The 20,797-nt window shown below is 37.7% G+C and overlaps 1 long non-coding RNA gene across 1 annotated transcript in view; it reads left to right on the top strand.

The window, feature by feature from the left end:
- The window catches only part of LOC144291990 (uncharacterized), a 32,395-nt gene extending 13,053 nt beyond the window's left edge, over positions 1-19,342 (top strand). Inside the window, exons 2-3 of the long non-coding RNA XR_013359532.1 lie at positions 18,146-18,231; positions 19,120-19,342. This is a non-coding gene — a long non-coding RNA (uncharacterized LOC144291990). The remainder of the gene's footprint in view (positions 1-18,145; positions 18,232-19,119) is intronic.
- The last annotated feature ends 1,455 nt before the right edge of the window (positions 19,343-20,797 follow it).

Here is a 20,797-nt window from a genome sequence, read left to right as displayed (position 1 = left end):
CTAGCCTCAGTCCACTCTTCCAATGTGGATTTTGTCTTTTCCATGGACAGAAAAATATCAAACCAAAGTATACCCTTCATTTCCAGTCTCAGAAAAAAAAAAATAGAAAAATAAGACTTCAGAATTAAACCAGGATCCACTTCTCAAACAATCTGGTTGAAGCCAGAATGGAGACACATGAGAGAAATACTGGAGTTTGGCAAAAGTGAGACCAAAATTTCTCCACTTCTGGTAAGAGAAGGCCTCTTTTTCCTCTCTCTAGAGGTTTTGTCTAGACACCGATAAAGGTTGTCCTGGATGATTAACTGATTAGAAATATTTCTAGGAGATACTTTGCCAGATTTGGGGTAACCAAGAAATTAAGAAATTTGGCTAAGCTAAGTCATTCAAAATGTCATTCAAAATTTTTATTCAAAACTCACAGTCACATGTACATTTTTAAACTAGAGTTTATTAATTCACCTTTTTTGCAGTTATGTCTTTCCACTTTGTCCTTTAGCTTCTGTCATTATGTCCTTCTCAGTAGAATCCAGATACTGAGAAAAGATTAACTCTTGAGCTCTGTAAATGTTAAATAAACTTCCATAGATTATGAGTGTTGAGGACACAAAAGGCAAAGTACATGATCTGTGCACATGTGCACACTCATGTGTAGCTCTCTGATCCCTTTTTAAACAAATATTAAAATGACAAAGGAAGAACTATGTCACTGTTTTGACATCCTTTTTTCCTTCCCTTTTAACTGTAAGTCTGTACGCATTCCACCAACATTTTTTTAAATGAAAAAGGCAAGATTCTAATAATAAATGTGAAATGAGATGAAGATCAGCTCTGAAAAATAAGTATTATAAAGGTGAGCTGTCAGGGCTCTAGGCCAATCTTTTGATCTGCTTTAAAAATATTATCCTCAAATAAAAAACAATTTTCTTAGGTTTTAAAATAGTATTATGATATTTAAAGAGAATATTTGGGTCTTTAGTGCTATGTTTGAGGCAAAGTTCTCAAAAGCTTTAGAAGAAACTAGTGGATATCTTGCCGAACTCTGAAAAGAGAAAAGATTCTAAGCTTTAAGAAAGAAAAGAATAAGTTTTCATCTTTCCCCAAAGATTATATTCTCTGTTGTAAATGAGAACAGATTTGATTTCTAACTATAATACTCCTCTCCTCCCCATTCCCTACTTTACCTCTAGCCTTTCTTAGGTCTGCTTTCCAACTGAACCCATTAGTGAAGGAAAGGCCAAAGTTTGGGGTATCCTGGAAAAAAAACAGTAGGAACATCTTTTGTTCTTGATTCAGCTACAACTCTTAAAACCCCCTGTACCTGGTTGCCAGTAAAAATCCCATTTCACCTGCAGAGAAATCTATCATGTCACATCAGCGAGAGCTCAGTCTTTCAGGTCTGAATGCATGTAATTAAGTGATTTGTGGTAATGGTAGACATCGAAATGCAAAGTGAGAGGTTGATGTTGTGCTTGGCAGTCAAGCCATGTGGCTGCCTATAGCTGGAGATATCTACTTTGGGGTCCTAATTGCATCAACAACTCATTTGCACATAGAACTTTCATGGGTTTATCATCTCTAGGGAAAGCACTCAGGGTTTTCAAATGAATAATGAATTTATACTGATTCAGTCCAGTTTTGTTTGGTTCCCCTTGGCTGGTGACTCTTGGCATGCAGTTTGTGATGGCTGGTAAGAGACCCAGAAGCAGTTCGTTGCTATGGAACTCAAGGAAATGCCATGACTGGTTTATATGATGAATATATGATACTCTTAGAAAAGACATAATCTGCCACATAGACATAGAGGAGATCTAGTTAGAGTTAACAATGTGGATACGCAAGAGGAGATTCTGGTTAGCTGAACCAAAACCAAGAACTCTCACACTGCTTTGGTAGGGATTGCTGAGGCAGACCAGAACATTTGGGGCCTGATGTCAATGATATTTGATACAGATCTGTTGGGAATATGGAACAAAGTAAAAGGACTCAATTTCAAAGATGGGACATATCTAATAACTTTCTTTGTCTCTTGGTTCATCCAATAGGATAAATGTTACAATAAAATCATTGCTGGGGAGAAAAACAAACTCAAAGGAAAACCAATAAAAATAGTTTAACTTAATCCCAACCTAAATGGTGTTGACTTTCCTCTTTGCCATTTTTTCTTATGATCAGAAGATGCTTCCTATTGAAAAGGACATTAGATAATGTGCTGGAATAGCTCCTTGGTGAATACATCTATTAAAACTTATCCTCTAAACTCATCTGCCACATGGTATCTGTTGCTGCACTGGCAATAAATCCTCAGGGATAGAGGATGAAAAACTCAGGGGGATCTGGCAAAGTCTGGAAATAGAAATAGACCATCTGCCTCATGGAGAAATTGACAAGAGACTCAGAACAGATGCAGGCACCCCTTCACCATGAGGCAGATGGATAAAGAGAGCAAATAGAACCCAAAGCTGATTCTGGGAGACAAATAAGTAAAAGGCATGGGAGAAGGCTGGTTCTGAAGGATAAAGTACAAATTTATCAGTCTGAGCTTGAAGCCTCTCATAGTATGGCTTCACTCTGGTTTTCCACACCTATCCTTTACTACTCTCCCTAAACACATCTTTCCAGCCAGAAATACTAATTTGGCATCATCCAAACATGACTTTTACATTCATGACACTCCTGCCTCCTTTTTGGCAATGCATATTTTACCCACACTTAAAGGCTCTTTTCTCTGCAAAATCTTCCCTAAAACTCATAATGATCTCTTTCCTTCATAAATGTTCAGCATATATTGTTTATGCTTCTCATTTTACAATGAAGTGGTATTGTGCTTTGGATAAAAATTCACATTTTTTTTTCACAGTGAACTATAAGATTTTATCTAACTGAACCCTATTCCTCTAATTTATCCTGTGTAAATCTCTGCATGGCCATGCACCAGCTACATTTGGCTGCTTAGAGGTTTTGAACGCATAATGTTGCTTTCCATCTCATAACTTTGGCACAAGACTCTACTCATTTGAGTATCAGAAAAAGAAAAGACCACTGGGATATGAAGGTGAAGGAAGCAGAGGGAAGTTAGGGAGGGCGGCATCTCTGGCTGAGCGCAAAGGTGGCTGAGGAATAAAGGAAATGTGGGAGGAACACCTGTGGGGGCAGGTAAGCAAAGGACATGGGGGAGAGACCAGAATTTCCAAAAGCTAAAGGGAGAACAGTCAGTGGAAATTCTGACAATTGATCATTGAATTGCTTGGTCTTTAAGACCAGGCATGATGTTTAAAGAGAAACAGCTGGGGGAACAGAGGAGCGACACAAAGGGAACTATGTTGATAGTGATGAGCCTGGCATATATTTTGTTTCCTGACATTCAGGGTCAGGCTGGACAGGTTTCCTTCAGCCTTCATCTTTCAGCCTTCCTGTAGTCTATAGCTAAGGAATGTATCAGATGTGAATAGGAAAACAATCATATCTAAGAAAAGTTTTCAAAAGCCAGAATTAATACCGGGGTTTTTTATGGGTTTTATTCCGAGACCCCACGTCATTCAGAAACAAGATTAGCCTGCATAAATTTATGAGACCCTTAGCTCCTCTCATTTTAAAATTCTTTTTCTATCATTAAACCTTGTTATATAAGTATTTTCTACACTATAGCGTGTGTGCGTGTGTGCACATACCTTGGCATATTTGCTTTTCAAATAATACTAGTTGATTTTCTATATGCCACCAGTTTTCACCAGCCTGTGGATAGGAGTAACATTGCAAATGACAATTATTCCACCTTGCATTGGCATTTCAGTACTTAACGTGTTTCTACTGTTCCTGCGAGACCTTGGCTGCCTCCACCTTTCCCCCAAACCCTTGTGTTTTCATAGTTCTGACAGCACTTCACGTGTTTCCATATGAGGACACTGCTGGCCACAGCCACTCTTTTGTCAGGTGTCAGCTCTACCTCTCTGGCACCTGCTCTTATATTCTCCAGAGTTCTGTGGCTGTGGCTTGTACAAATTGCCTAGAGAAAATGTCCAAAAAACCTGGAGAAAAAGAAAACTAAAGTGTCTTCTACTCAGCGACATAATTTCAACTTAGTCTCAGTTCATATCCTTGCAATATATGTGTACTAGTTGACTTCAAAGAAATGGGAGCGTTGAATAGGGGATGACATTTCCTTGGAATATCCAAGATTAAGAGTTGTTTGTAAGAATGCCATAGAAGTATGCCCACCATGTTTGCAGCTCAATTTCAAGCGTTTCTAGAAGGCCAAAGCCTTATTTCAGACTGTTAATAGAACATAGGTTCCAGGAAATTGTGTATAAACCCCAAGGCAGCAGAATTATGGATCTGTCCCATCTCTTGACTAAAGATCACCATTACTTTGCAAAAATTGTACCACATGTTAATAACATCCTAAAGCATGAACAAAATAACTGTAGTAGGAATTTAAGCATAGTCTCTTACTCTATTATTTCTGATCAAGTTATCTAAAAGAATAAGAACATTTGTATCATCTCTGTCAATGAAAAGAGAAAGAGCTTGATTATGTGCCACACTCTTGCATCATCTTGGTTCCCCAGAATGGACTAAATCAATTGAAAGATAAACTCACTGTAGTCAGGCATATGCTGACATGTTGGCCCCTTCACAAAAGCTCATGGACAGATTTCCTCTAGACCCAAACAAACTATGTAAAGAGTCTGTTTTGATTCTTGTTAGCTTTGCACTCTCTCAGCAAGCTGCTAAGAAAATTCAAATATGGCTACTCTTTTGGAAAGAAATGGCATTCCAGAATCTTTCAGGTTTTTTTTTTTTTTAATATAAGACAAAGTTATTTTTACAGAACAGTGCTACTCTACAAAGCATTCTTAGGATGGCATACAGTTCTGACAGTTCAGTTAATTCAGAATTTGAGCTCAATGTGTGGTTTGAAAGGCTTAAACTAATGAACATTATATGTACAAATTGAGCCTCGATGTCCTGATAACATTGGTTCACTCTGTATCTGAGGAGCCACGGCTTATCCCCAGTAATGTGTGGTCTCTGTGGCTTAAGTGCTACGCTATTCTCAACACCTAAAACTCTCCCTGGTGATTAAGGTTTAGAAATACACAGTTAATTCATATTTGTTAAATGAAAGAATAAAAATATGTCTGTGTTAGAAAATTAAAGAACTAATTTAATAATGTCAAGCCTCTCATTGCTCATAATGAAAGCGTGTTTATATGTTCCAGCTTTGGTAAAGGGAACTATCTGATGAAACTATATGTGGCTACTTTGTGAAGGACTGTTTTATTTTATCTCATTAATTCCTACAACTCTGAGGTAGGTGTTAGCTTCCCCATCAGTAAAATCAGGATAATAAGACTTATTTTAAATGAGTTTTTAAGAATACACAGTTGGTAAGTGGCAGAACAAAGGCTCAAAATGAGTTTTCTAAATTTAAGGGTTTTTTTTTTCCCCCTGAAATTCCACAATGTTTTCTAGATAAGGACACCGAGTTTAAGAAAAGTGGAAAATTATGTACTTCTGGGTCCCAATCTAAGGGTTTAGCAGTATATTCCACTCTGATTTAGGCAACACATTGACTGTAAATACTCCCCATAATGAGCTCTTAAAACAGAACATAGCCTTTGAGAAAAGGCTTTGTGCTGGCATGATGATATAAGAAATAAAGGTCTGGATTGTGTCGGGACACACTTCACATTACAAGTTGTGAAATAATTCAAGCATCTTTCTCAAGTATAGAGAAACATCATTCATTCTTACTATGGGGACCTTTTACTTACCAAAGTTTTTTTCAGACCGATAATTCTCCACCCTATGAGAATAGGGAAAAAGAAATCCTGCAATATTAGTGTTTACCTGCTTAGAAAGATTCCAGCTTTGGAATAAATTAATAAAGCTTACATGTCTTCTTAGTTTTCCCGTAATGATCTCAGCATAAAAAAGAAGGCAATAGCTGAGAGACTCCAGTTTTGGAAGCTACGTAATTCTAAAGACTGTAAATTCTTTTAGTATTAAGAGAAAATAAGTTGATAGAAGAGAGAAGTGTTTTCTCCAAACCATAAGATACAGATAATTTTCTTGAGGCTAAGCAGCAAAACAATCATAGATCACCCGAGTCTTGAATACTGGACATTAAGTTCTCCAGTAGGCAATATGCCCTTGATGATCTTTCTGGAAGATGCTGTGGTTTAATATTTTGAGGGTTTTTTTGGAATGAATCTATTTCTCCAAGAGACTTTTTAATCCTACAGATGACTCTCATTATCATCTTCTAATTATACTCATTAATGGAGGTAGGAGATTGAAAGAACAGAATGGATAACCCAAGGCTGTATGTAATTTAGATATAGCTTATCCTTGGCATCAGAATCTAAATTAATACTTATAATTTGAATCATGGAACTTATAATATTCCAAGCAAAATAATAATGCTTTACAAAGAAGATAATCCATAAGAATTGGTAATTTTCCCATTACGGCACACTACCCAAAACTGCTTGGAAACCAACTATCCCAAGAGAAATCTTTCTGCATCCCTTCTTATATCAGTTCAACAAAGGTGTTCTAGATGTCTATGCTATCATCTGTCCCACACACTGAGCCAATTTTATGACCATAACAAGCTTTAAATTTAAGATACAAAATATTAGCCCCTGATTAAGGCACCTTGATTTGATCCAGCTCTGTTTTCCTCTTCGCCATCCTGTATAGTCTTGCTTCACAGGCTAGATTTGAGGCTACACATTTTTATCCAATATTCTCCACTTGAAACTCACCTTTCTAGAAAATAAGTCTGTCATCCTCACTCTCCTAACCTTCAGCCAACTAACTCCCAATCATCCTATAGATCTCAACATAGATATACTTCTTCCAGAAAGCCTTTTCTGCTATTTCAATGTAGGGTTAGGGGCACCTCTTAAGGTTTAACATGATTGCCTTTTTACTGGATATAGCTCTGAGTAGAGTATCATGCCACTTGAGGACAGAGACCAAATCATGTTTATACTTATGGCTAGAATAGCTACCATGGTGCCTAAAGATGATTAATAAGTACCTGCTAAAGAAAACATATATAATGAATAGTATGTAGTATTTCTAAGTCAAATAGAACAGTTGGCAATCTAAACCTCCAAGGGGAAAATGTTCCTCTGGAATCCTAATTCAGCTAAATAATTTCAACCAGGGAGAAGAGAACAAAGAGAAGATGTAAGATATCTGGCTCCATTGTTAGAAAGACACTTTTAGTTCTTCAACGTTTGCTCTCTGTGACATCAGGCCAGACTGCTAGGGCTGTAGAGCATTTTCTGGTTTTATATTGGCCTTTGAGATACAGATTATTATATTATCGATCATTTTCTTAATATTCACAGGTCGTATCCCAGGAGTCTAGAAGATAACTTTGCAGTGTTTCTAGAGTTTCAAAGCAAACTGCAGATGTGATTACTTGGGATGTTTGACTATGGACAATTTTCTAATTTTTTTTCTTGAATAAGATCAATCTTTTGCCTGACAGACAATCAGAGAAAATTAAAGACTCAAGCAAAATCTCAATCTTCACCTGAGGGTTCATTAATCCAAATTCCTTGAATTCTCCCCCAACCATACTCCCAGAAGGGACATCATCTTCAATTTTGTTTTAAAGCTTTATTTGCTAAATAAATAAATATATAAATAAATAAATAAATAAAGCTTTATTTGCATGGAAATAAAACAAGGAATACTGTGTTGACATCTGGGAGTGGCAAGGTGTTTCTCCACTCCCAAAAGGGAATTGAGCATTTGCCTGCTTGGATTCTTTTCCTCTTCTACTCTTTCAGGAGAGGTCTTTTTCGCCCTGGTACTTTATCTTAGGATGCAGAATTAGACAAATATAATGAGAAAGACAAGGCTGAACAGGTTGAAGGAAAAGAAGGATTCTTGCTTGCTAAGTCAGTTGCTGGGCTCTTCATTGTTATGGAGAATCCAGGTGAAGGGTCACTTCAAGAGGAGTGTAGAAAGCTACAGAAAGCCTGAGCAGCGTGAGAAGGATGGGCTCTGGTGAGAAACAGAGAGAGCTGGGGAGGCTGAGTGCCAAGAAGGTCTTTTGAGGGTTCAAGTGAGAGACCGTAGGTGTGAGAGAGATGTTGGAGGAGAGAAAGTGTTGGAAGCAATTACAAATGGGGATATTTTAGGGTTGCATATCCATTTGCCTTTTTCTAGGGAGAATATCCATATTTTTATCACATTTTCAAAGGGTCTAATGATCCAAAAGTGTTAAGAACTATTAATATATACTCAGTCACATTAAACATTCTGATCTCGAAGAACTTCTAGGAGGTACAGCCTTTCCATAGAAACACTGGCAAAGCAAATGGAACATTTTCAGAATGCAAAAAATAGGACCCATTTGTGGAGAATAGTTATTGAAAAAGACAAGCTGTCTTGGACAACAGATAATTTGTGTGACTCAGTTGTATCATTCAGTCTTTGACGTTCCTTATAGTATGGCATTAGGGCTACTTGCTAGTAGAAAGTAATATTGAGTAGCTACTATGTAGTCGGTCCAAAAGAGTGCATGTATAATGAGACCACATGTATATTTATCTCTAAATAATGATAATGGTTCAGCCCTCACCTGCATTACTAATAAATCTCCAGTTCTATTTTGTTAGTTTTTCTCTGCAAATTTTTCAAAAACTCTAGGACTTTCAACTTGTGTCTACAAAATGGCTCTCTATTGTCTCACTTATCTTTTTTCCACTTTACCTAAAAACCTGGCAAGTGGAAGTGGAACTGTAGTCCTGAAGACTGAACTGTGATAGCCACGTAGAGTTGCCAGAACTTGAATGGCCAAAACCTGTTAACCATCAAAGTCTTCTGCTCCTAGTAGGAACCAAGACTGCCTCTTCCTGACAGCTCGATAGAGCGGTAATTCACTTGGGATTATTTCTTGCCATTGTGATACAGGTTTTATGAGAGATATTCCAAAAGCTTGCTGATTTTTTAATGTTTTTACAAAGTAAGGGACTATTTTTTATTTCTACCTTTTTTTATTAAGGAGTATCCCCTAGCAACCTTGCCTGGAGTACATATGCTATATAGCTTTTCTGCTCTTCAGTTCTCTCTCTCTCCTCTCTCTCATTCATTGTGGTGGGTTCCTTTAAAGCCACATGGCGGCACTCAAAACCTTTACCCTTCCACCTCCTTCATTCTGGGGGGCTATTTTTAATTCACTAGTTCCCATTCCTTCCCCTTTAAGGTTTGCTTCTTTTTAGGAGTTCATGACTTTTTTCTGCACTCTCACCTCCGTTGACAGCCATCTTCATCAGACATGTAATTCTGCACATACATGGAGTCCTTTCTCCTTAGGAGGGCTCTGAGTCTTCTGTGTAAATCAGTGGTTGAAAATCAATACTCAGCAGGATAAGTCAAGGATCCAGCTACAATGCAGACAGATGTTGGGAGGTGGTGGTCTAATTCTACTAGCCAACAACACTAGAGTCTCAGATTCTTGATTGAACAATTTTACAAAAACACTTCCACCTAAGATATTGTTTGTTAATTTGCCTTAATAAAAATATTAGACGTGTTTTATTTTTTGGCTGCTCAGTCTGTTTGACTGTTTTTTTCAATACTTTCATTAATTATATTTGGGAATGTACCTTGCTCATAATTTTTGCCTAACTTAATTGAAAATATGCTGTTAAGTAAAATTTACATTTTCTGATGATTTCAATCAAAGTCCAGATTTTTTTTTCCTCTTTAAAAAAATTCTTTTTTTCAGGATTACCTAAAAACCTGAAACCAAAAATCCTTATTCCCTTTAATATACAAGACAAAGAGAGAAAAATAGATGAATTTATAAAATTTACGAAGTGTCCTAATATCTAATATTTTAACAAACTAATACCTGAGACCTCTATGTCAGAAAAGTTATCGTAGTAGCATACAAGTCTTAACCCATTTTATGCACTTGTTGTGGGTTGTCTAAAGGGGGATTCATTTGGATGTTTGAAATATACAATTGTGGAACTCAGAAAGACTAATGTTCCGAGATCCCACTAAGAAGCTGAAATCTTTAAAAGTTCCTTTGAAAATACTTTCACCTCTAGGTTTCAGGTTTGCAGGAGAGTAAGGACTCCTGTAGGCTCTGTGCATTCATTGTTTTGTAAAACAGGGAACTGTGTCTTGGTAGGTTATTCATGAAGAATTTTCTGAGAATAATACCTTTGAGTCAGTAGCATCTGGTCTTCTGTGGTAGTTCTAGGGGTTTCCATGTATTCTGAGATGGATGGGACCACCCCATACCTTTATGTAAACAATATAAGGAAAACAGTGTGGGGCAAACATTTATAGGCCTGATCATCTGCCTTTATTTTTATCTGTCCCAGAACTTAAAAGATGTAGCTTTATGGGTGAAGATGACTTCTGGAACCTGGAGGTTCCTAGCATCTCCATTGCTATTTCTGGGCGTGAGACTAGGCACTTCGGTCAGGAAGCGGAGAGTATAGAGCCCCTCAGGGTCCTGGGAGTTGTGAAGAGCAGATGCTTGTCTTCTGATCTTTTTCCATCTTTTAAGCATCCTCTTACAGCCTTAGACATTGTTGTTGTTTTTGGTTGTTGTTTGTTTGTTCTTTTGTTTTTGCTATTATTGACTAACAAGGCATTGGAAGGAACATTCTGATAAAGAGCATTGAAAGCTGCCCCTACCCTCCTGGGGCCTTTGCATTTTAAAAGAAGATAGGCAGAGAGAGAGAGAGAGAGAGAGAGAAGGAGGCTTAACACAAAGCAATGCATTTCTAAGTGTGGTCTTGTAGTCCTCTGTAAGAGAGGTATTTTTAGACAGCACGACTTTCTAACAATCCACCTACCAAAACAATGCCCCGTACTTGCCTTAAAAAGATAATAGTCTTAACACAGGGATCCATAGAAAAGCAAACATCATCTAACAATATCATTACATTCTGTTTAAAAACATGGTGAATTTCTCTCCTGGAATTGCCATGTATAAGTTCCGTGGTTGAATAAAGCACTTAGTCACCCTGAACTCCAGTTTCCTGATCTTCAAACGAGAATCATTTTAACCCCACAGAGTTATTCTGAGGATCAAATGACATACTGGTTTGCAAAGTTTTACACTGCCAAACAAGGCTTGGTTGTGAGGAATACGGGCATTTAGCAATGGAAAGGTTGCTATAGGGATTGAGCCATGAAAATTAACATTCTGAGAACAGCAGGACTACTGTACTCAATATTGAGTTTATAACTTATAATTCACAAACTGCCACAACGTGGATTAATTATAGAATTCAGTTGTGTGTTCTTATTTTGGGGAGCTGAGTTATGGATTTCTACAGAGTCAATATGACTATGGTAATTTCCCAAGACAGTGTTCGCTGGATCGTGTTGTGAATGATGCTTAGAAAGTAGTAGCAGGATTGACTTTGGGTCTGTTTCAGTCTCCATCTCTCTAGATCTGTGTAGACGTCAGTCACTCTAAGGAGCTTGAGACTGTCCACATACCAAAGAATAGAAGAGTACAATGACGTATTGAATGAGCCACCAGTGATGACCCCAAAGGCTCACTTGGAGCCACAGAGAGAAGGGGCTCCTATGATTTCCATATATATCATCAGTATAGACCTCTTGTGCACACACAATAATTACTCCATATTTTTTTAGTTTCAGTGGGACATTTTTTTTATTTAAAAGATTTCATTTATTTATTCAGGAGAGACACAGAGAGAGAGGCAGAGACATGGGCAGAGAGAGAAGGAAGGTCCCTGTGGGGAGCCTGATGTGGGGCTCAATCCCAAGACTCTGGGATCACAACCTGAGCCAAAGGCAGATGCTCACCCACTGAGCCACCCAGGTGCCCCTCAGTGGGACATTTGATTGGGTCCTGTCCTGTCCATTTCTTTTCCCCTTTGTAGACCCTGGGTAGCCTTTGTCCAAATAGTGCTTTGGGATATGACTCATTCTTTATCCAAGTTATTCCAAATATTTCTCTAGAAATAATAGAAGCTTTAATTTTATATCTCCTAGGCATCTTTTTCACTATAAACAACCATTTCAGTGTGTAATAATCGTGGTTCATGTTACAAAAACAGAAACAAATCCTGATTAAGGGGTTTATTGGAAGGGTATCAGCAGAAAGGCTATAGATCCAGGATTGGCAGGAGCCAAAGGAGGCAGTTATAGATCTATCTCTGCTGCAAAGCCGGTCTGTTGAAGGAGCCACCAATGGTTCCATTGCCTTTGGAAAATGCATTACCTCACAACTACTGTAAGTAATCTCTAACGGATTCCACTCTTTTTTTTCACTCTCTATAGGTTTGAAGTCCAGCAAGAGCTTCTGACTAGCCATACAGAGGTGACTAGCAGGCAGAGGACAGGATATCAGCCTTACCTCCCACCTAGGATGAGATTTCCCTCAAATAGGAAGGATCTTTGTATGTTCACTAAGCAGGATCACAAGTAACAGGTGGTCTTCTCTTTAGAAGACTGACTGTGTTTTGAGGACTTTTGTCCCATCTTCTCAGAGCTTGCTGTTCTCCTCAAATCCTCACCATCCTTCTCAACAAGGACTCCTTTCCTTTTACCCTCTCTGGGCCTTTACTCTTCACTTGAAGTCATGGAATAGCTTCTCTCCCACAGCTTTGGTTACTTAGATTCTTTTCTCAGGCACTGATAGCTTGGGCTCCTTCACTTGCTATTATAAAGGCATAGAATCCCCTCCTGTCCCTACCCCCAAAGATCACTCTTCATGTGAGATTTAGGATTATTTTCATTTCCCTAGATGTTTTCATATCTATCATTCAATTCTTGGCATTACCTCTAAATGTCCTGTTACCACCAAATACCTTGGAAAGAGCTTCACTTTGTATATTTTATTATGTCAAGAAGCAATTTCATGCTACAGATGGAAGGAGGATATTAGTGCAGTGTTACATCTCTTCACGCTTAACCCACTCCCCTCCTCTTTTTCCCCTCTGGAAATGCCTAGATTTATGACAGACGTATGGGACAAAGTACATACATTACTGTAGTAGTTCTTGGGTGTTCAATGATTTAAAAATTGTCAGTAAACATAATTTAATTTTAAAGAACAGATGATTTAGAATGAGATAAATCTACCCTTAAAACCTAGCAACACCATTTCCATGTTTTGTGACTTTTAACAAGCCCTTATTCTCTCAAAATCTAAGTTTCCAATCCCATTGGATTATTGTGAAGATTTAATGAGAAAATTAATTGAAGTACCTAGTACAAAGCCTAACACATAGTAGGCACTCCATACTAAGATTATTGCTATTAGCTCTGAAAGTGAGGTATTTCCGGAGACCTATATGGGTTCCCAAATCCTCATGTTCAGTATATTGCCACAGAAACCTGTGTTTCTCCATAATCTGATTTCTATGAAAATGCATGAGTTTTCTATAGGTATCTGTGGATAAAATTTAATAAGTTTTATTTCTAACTAGATGATTGTTTCTCAAAACAAAATTAGAGTTTTTCTTATTAAAATGGTGAAAAGAAAGCAACAATTTCACATGGTTGTAAGGAGACTTGGCTGATCATCTAGGGTTTTTTCACTCAGTCCCATAGCCTTTGTGTTTCAAATATAGTCCTCAGCCAAATTCCAAATTATTTTACATTTATATTATATTATTTATATTTTACAAGGTATTTTACATGACATTAATTATTTTGCATTATCCTTGGTTTATAATAAATTGTCAAAATCGTCATTTACATTTTTGAGTTTCATGATAATCTGCACTGAGTATAGAACACACATATGACAACTTCAAACATTCTAACCTGTAACTACACCAATCTGTCATTTTAGGCTTCATTTAAATTCTGGATTCAGAATTTCATTGTTTACCCCTGAATACATATGGATAGTTCTAAATCAAGCTGAATATTTCAAAATATCATGGCAGGGAATAAGCTATTCTGATGAGCTTTCTTCTTTACCAACGAGGTGACTGAGTGTTAAGATATTGGCTCTCTCGATAATTCTTTGATGAGAAAATCTGGGGAATCAAGGAAAATACATTCTGAGGCTCACCTCAGACCTTGGTTGAGACTTTTTTCCAATCTTGACTTTTTCGTTAGTTTCATCTACGTTACTTTGTAATCCTGTGAGTTGCCAACCTACTGACACAACTTGTTCTTGAAAATTCCTCTTTCCTGAACACTTTTAGGAATGAATGATACTAAAAATTGAATTGGAGACAAGTGGCACAATGATGAAGAAAGACTCTAAGAGTGCACCATAGCATGCAGTAATAGTTTCACTTGCTTTGTTTATCAATAAATTAGCCAATTACTCAAATAGGATTTATTGACTACTTACTCTGGGTTCCTAGGGCTTTTTATAGTAAGGCAATAGTCTGCCAAGGCTTTGGTCATGTACTTCTTTCAATAAAAATATTTTTTTGCCTTTCCCTCTAATATATGCTATCTATTTATACATAGTAAATCAAAACTATTATACTAATATCTTATGTACATTTCTCTGTGTTTGTAAGAGTATAAAATAGAAAAGAAGACATAAAAATGATACACAAATGTCAGTCTTGATATTTCCTTCCACATCTGGTCCAATGGATCAGCTTTCACATCTGCTATGGTTTTGCACTTCATTTTGAAGACCGTTGTTCTAAAGGTATTGGATGGCTCTCAACAGGTTGAAAAAGGTAGAGTTATAAACGATGGCCAGCTTTTTCAAAGGAAGCTATGATTCTTTCTTTCTTTTTCTTTCTTTCTTTCTTTCTTTCTTTCTTTCTTTCTTTCTTTCTTTCTTCTTTTCTTTCTTTCTTCTTTCTTTTTTAATGATCATCATTTCTGAAGAGTATAAACCACATCTGGACAAGCTGAAGTTAAGCCAGTTTTCCGTTCTTGGACGCTCACCAGGTGTTAACTGTCTCCACAGCATGCTGAGTGTGAAAGATAATGGAGAGAGAAGGAGTTTGGGGTAAATGTGGACATGGGAACAGCAGTTTTAAGGGGAATTTGATTATTAGAACTCAATTTCTTTCTTTTTTTTATATATTTTTATTATTATTATTTTTTATTTATTTATTTATGATAGTCACAGAGAGAGAGAGAGAGGCAGAGACATAGGCAGAGGGAGAAGCAGGCTCCATGCACCGGGAGCCCAATGTGGGATTCGATCCCAGGTCTCCAGGATCGCGCCCTGGGCCAAAGGCAGGCGCCAAACCGCTGCGCCACCCAGGGATCCCATGGAACTCAATTTCAAACAGAGAATGGCATTCTAGTTCAACTGAAGCACAAGTAGAAGCTGGATAACAGGAGTTCACGAAGTCAAGTCCATCATAAATGTCAGTCTCCAAGATGATAAGAGCAGGGAGGATGGGTATATAAGGAAGATGGTGAGATAGACTTATGGCAGAAAGTAAGTCTCAGATTCACATTTACAGAGGAAAACAAGGCTCCTCTTAATTTCAGGTACTAAAGTATCAGGCACCTAAGCGGCAACAAGATTTTCCAAGTTCCCAGTAGCCCTGGCCATAAGAGAGAGACAGACTGCTGGATTCCTCTATCTAAGTCCTGCTGCTCCCATTTCATCACCTGAGTGTTTTATTAAGATGCAATTGCTATTTTCACCTCCAGCAAGTTGATCTATGAAGCTCCTGACAGCTCTTTACACCCTTCTTGGACCAATATTTCTGAATTTGGGGTGGGGGTGCTATATATGACCAGAGGATGTTATATTAAGAAAAGCTGGGGGCACCTGGGTTAGTGGTTGAGCATCTGCCTTTGGCTCAGGTCTTGATCCCATGGTCCTGGATCAAGTCTCACACCAGGCTCCCCCCTCAGGGAGCTTGCTTATCTCTCTGCCTGTGTCTCACCTCTCTCTGTGTCTCTTATGAATAAATAAATAAAATCTTAAGAAAAAAAAGAGAGAAAAGCTGAATAAGAGCAGGGACTTGCATGGAGCTAGGGACTGGCCCGCATCTTCCTCCTAAGGAGAAAAGAAATGAGAAAAACAGTACTTTCATTTTTATCTGCTTTATTGTTTTGATGCCTGTTGCCAGTTTCTGATACACATCTGGACCTCTATTTTCTGATTCATGTGGTTGTTCCATTTTGATAAACCTGTGGTTACTGGAGGTTCTGTTTTACCCCTCCCTCTCCCCAAATAGTTCCTGTGTCCACTTGACCAAATCCTGAAGCTAAAAGTTGTCCAAAATGATGTTAATCCTCTATTGACATTCTGAATTGCCAGATCATGATACCGACTGGTAGAGTCACATTTAAATTAAATAATTGAAATATATCGTACAACTCTCTCTTCTCTCATTCTGTCCATTAGGGAAACAGGATAACCGTAACTAAGGGATTAATGATATTAGGCATATAAAGTTGGTTGTCCCTGGAAAAATGGAGCCAAAATTAGATATGACACCTAATTAAACTGTGTATCAAATACCATGAGAAGAGCGGCAAGATGTCACAATGAAGAGAACATAGGAGAGAAAGTCAGGAGACCTAAGTTCTATACTTATTCTTTAGTAAGCCATAAAATATTTAATCTATTTATAAATCAGCTTTCTTTTTTTTTTGTCAAATTAGACAAACTGACTAGACCATTAGAGATTCCTTCAAGTATTAATATTCTATGATTCAATATTATAATGGTGAGGCTTACATAATCTTGATATAAAATATTGTCATTCCTAGTTTTCTGGAGAGGAGATAGGGAGATAAAAGAACTGTGCCCCAGCTGAAAATTAGTATTCACAAAACAGAAATATCCTGAGGCCAACTGCAATAGTTCCCTACCATCCCACCTCTGGAATAATAGCAGCTTTCTTTTCCTTGCATTGAGTCTGCTGAACCACCAGTTCTATGGGAAGGGTAATTAGAAGGAGATATGTTTGCAAGAGAGTGCTGGGAAACATCCAGGATATGTTTATTCCAAAGGGAAACAGAAACTCATGCAAATTAACAAGACTGTTGACTTTGAAAATAGCATATTATTAATTCAGAGAATATGTACTTAGCTTATAATAACTTAATAGTTTCAGAAAAGGAAAGGATGGTGCTTGCTAAAATATGTCATTATTTCTGAAGGTATGTTTTCAGAAATGCTCACCAGAAGAACGAGTTGAAACGAGTCTACCTGTTTGTTTCAGCCCAGAAGGCTATTTGGATAAATTCTGAATTCAACAGGTTCTTACATGTCACCTGGAAAACATTTGTTGTTTGGGTAGATTTGAAATAACTTTCAAAAGACCACAGTGTGAGCATTTTTATTTTTTTATTTCTGGTTAAAGTCAATTGCAGAAACTCTTTTACTCCTTTCTCCTGTCCTTTGGTTTTAGACTACACTTTAAATGGTTCTTGGCTCAATAAAAAGAAAAGAAAAGAAATTTCTGGCTTATTCTCAAACATATAAGCCTCAGGTTGGGAAAAAATTCCCTTGTTTAGAAAAGTAGATGCTATTGTTTCTAAATGATCTCTTTTCACAGAGAGAACAGAATGTAAAGAATGACTCTTTTTCCACTAGTAAGTTATATGGAAATAAAACCCTGAATTCAGCATTTTTCATATATGATTTTCAAAGAATGACATATAACATTTTAAGGGCAGCAAAAAGTTTAACCTTTAGAACAAATAAAACAACATGAGCAATAAGTATGTAATTTCAGAAGGGAACACATTGCTTTCTGGCAGCCCTGCTAACAATTGGCTACTGTAGATTGTGCAATTCTTCCAGTAATAAGATTTTTCTATATGCTGGGTCTATTATAGTTAAAGGATATAATCCAGGAATGTGAGACATCTTCTGGCAATTTTTGACTATTCTCCATCTTTTTTTGGGGGGGAACTAGATTAAAAAAAAGAGTTAAAAATATATAGTTTGATATTTTACAAGTAATCAAGCAACCTATAAAAATTGATTAACAGATTTGGAATGTTTCGAGTGGAAATGTGCCATTTTTTAGAAAAGGCAAGCAGAGAAGGCAATTTCTTAAGTTATCAACCTGAAAGGAGAACCTAGAATGTGTCAGAAGAGGAAGTTTGTGGAATCCATAAGTTAACATAATTTTGGAGATTCCAAGCAGACTCATTAGAGAATATAGGTAAAATCCGCATTTGGTGACTTCTCTTTCACAATTTGTGTATACAGGAAAAAGGATACCATTTGCTGACTTTTTTAGATTATAGTGGGGAAAAAAAAATCCTGATTTGATCTACAGTGGAACCAAATCCAAGGTATTGCAATGTTCTTTATAGATTATAATAGGCAAACTACTACACAGCAGTTATAATAAGCTAAAGACTATTGAATATTCTTTCTATATATATTAATGTATTCAATACATCAATAAGATAGGTATTATCATATTTTGCAATGTAAAAGATTAGGCCCACAGTTGGGATGACTTGCCCAAGTTCACACAGCTTGAAGGTTACCTTTGGATTTGAGCTCAGGCAGTTTGGCTTCAGAGTGCCACCGCTTCATAAAAATCCCTCTTGAGTCATAGAACCTGAAAGGCATGTTAAGCTTCGAGCAGTCCAGCCCTCTACCTGAAGCTCAGAGAGATGAAAGTGAGCTTGTAGACCACAGTAAGTTAGCCACAAAGGCAGAAACAAAACCCTGATTTCATTAGCCCCACTGAAGAACCCTCCACTCCGTTTGTTTTCTTGGAAAAGCAAAGTACTTAATAATGCCTTTAAACATTTATAATTAGATCATTCTGTTTCTTCTTTGCTCTAAACATGGTTAGTCAGTTGAAGAAAAACTAACTAGGATTGTCATTGCCCACTTAGCGGGAGATGAGGTATATGCCATTAGCCAAATGACCCAGAAGCAGCGGGAGGCTCAGACAAGGAGAGAGCTTGCAATACATTTCAAACAAAAGCACTCTTTTCCTCAAAGTTCATTTTCCCTCCGGGCTACATTTCCTATAAGAAGTATAGCTTTCAGTATTTGTTTTGGACTCAAGAGTACAACTTTGTTTTATCCTTCCTCCCGCCATGCCTATGTTTCTTTGGGAAAATGGGTAAGGATGAGATGATTGAGCCCTGGAATAGCTCCTCCCTCTTCCCCTTATGATCACATCTTAACATTGTTTTCTTCCTTGATAACCTTTCTATCAGGTGGTGGCAAGGAAAATGAATGAAAATTTCTGTGTTTCCATGAAGGCCTTGAAACAACAGAATGTTCAAACTATTGGCTAGAATCAAAGTGCTTTTGCAGCATTCTTCACATTTCTGGATTTTTCACTGTGGTAGGAGAGAAAGCTGATGTTTATGTGCACAGTTCACTGCCATAGTCACAAGAATTTTATGAAAAACTAAAGCTTCTCGAATAAATTGCTGTCACAACAACTATTAGAAGTTGTTCCTTATGGCTGTATAATAGGTGGGCTAAGATTCGGTGTTATCTGCACCCCACTTCTGTAGGTGGATGTAACCTCACCCCTTTTCTCCCATTCAAATGAACATACTGAAATGCAAATGATTGACAGTCATGTTAGTATAGGGATCACCTTGAATGTGTTTCGATTTGTTTTTTAAAAGAGTAAATATCGGCATATTTTAGTACTTTTCTTAGCATTCTATTTTAATGCATCTCACAACCCACTGGATAACCAACTTGTGTCTCAAAACTACAATTTCATTAGACAATCAAAGAATTTATAGAGTGGGGTCAAGCATATATTTGTTCATTTATTCAACCATGTTTGGAGCTCTTGCTTTGTGTTAAGCTCTGTGCTGGGGACTCTGAGATACTGAGATGAATAAGCAAAGGTCCTGGATCTCAAAGCTCACATTCTAGCAAGGGAGACAGAGAAATCTGCAGAGTATCAGTGGTGGAAATAGGAAGAAGGTTTATAGGATTGCTCAGGGATACTTGCCTTATCAAGGGCCTGGGGAATATCTGCAAAACCTTCTTGATTTTTTGAAGGAGACAATGGCTGACAGCCTTAAAGGATAAGTAATAAGTTGTCAGGTATAGTGAATCATGTAGATTTGCCTTTAGGATTTAGACACTCTTGCCCTTAGATGCAAGGAGCCTTAGAAGGAATCGTCTTCATCAGCAGAAAACTGCCTTGGTCAAGGTCATGCCCCTTCAGGGAGACATTGGTATCCAGTGACTTGTTATTGGGGAAGGAGGATAATTAAAAGCCCAGCTGTCTAGCCTCAAGGCAGGAAAGTATTGAGGGTCCATCATAGCTGCTGAGCTCCCCTTGGGATCATCTGAGCCTTTTGTTATGCATTTCTATCCCTCCCTGCCCAACCCCACTGTCTCAACTTCCCTGCAGGGATACTTCCCAGTACATGTCTTTTCTCACAACTCTCCATCTCAGACTGTTCTCAGGCAACATTATTACTGAAGATAAAGAATGCAGGAGAAAACAGATAAAAGACCTTTCTGGCAAAAAGAACAGATTAGCTAAGACAAGAATAATTTCGTTAAAGTAACATTTGTTAAGTAGAGACTGGTGTCAGATGGTGAGCCACCATTCAAAAAGAGACCACAAGGGAATTGAAATAGAAAAGATTATTACTCATAGGTGCAGGGGGACGTACACAGCCACCACAGGGAGGTCAAGGCAGGGTGCAGGTGGAGAAACCAGCAAGCCTTGGGGCACATGCTTTTATTAGGGTCCATAGAAGGAGTGCGTTGGTGTTTCAATGCTAAGGCCAGATTGGTCAATTTAAACCAAAACAAGTGAGGTTCTCATAAGTTCCACAGGGGTCTTATCTAAGGGGTACACAAGGGGAAGATCCTGGGGGGTAGAGGAGGAGGTTTATCACAAGGCAAGTCCTA

Source organism: Canis aureus, chromosome 20, assembly GCF_053574225.1.
Source record: "Canis aureus isolate CA01 chromosome 20, VMU_Caureus_v.1.0, whole genome shotgun sequence".
Lineage (NCBI taxonomy): Eukaryota > Metazoa > Chordata > Mammalia > Carnivora > Canidae > Canis > Canis aureus.
Note: the sequence above shows the minus strand (reverse complement) of the source record. Positions and strands in the feature narration are given on the sequence as shown.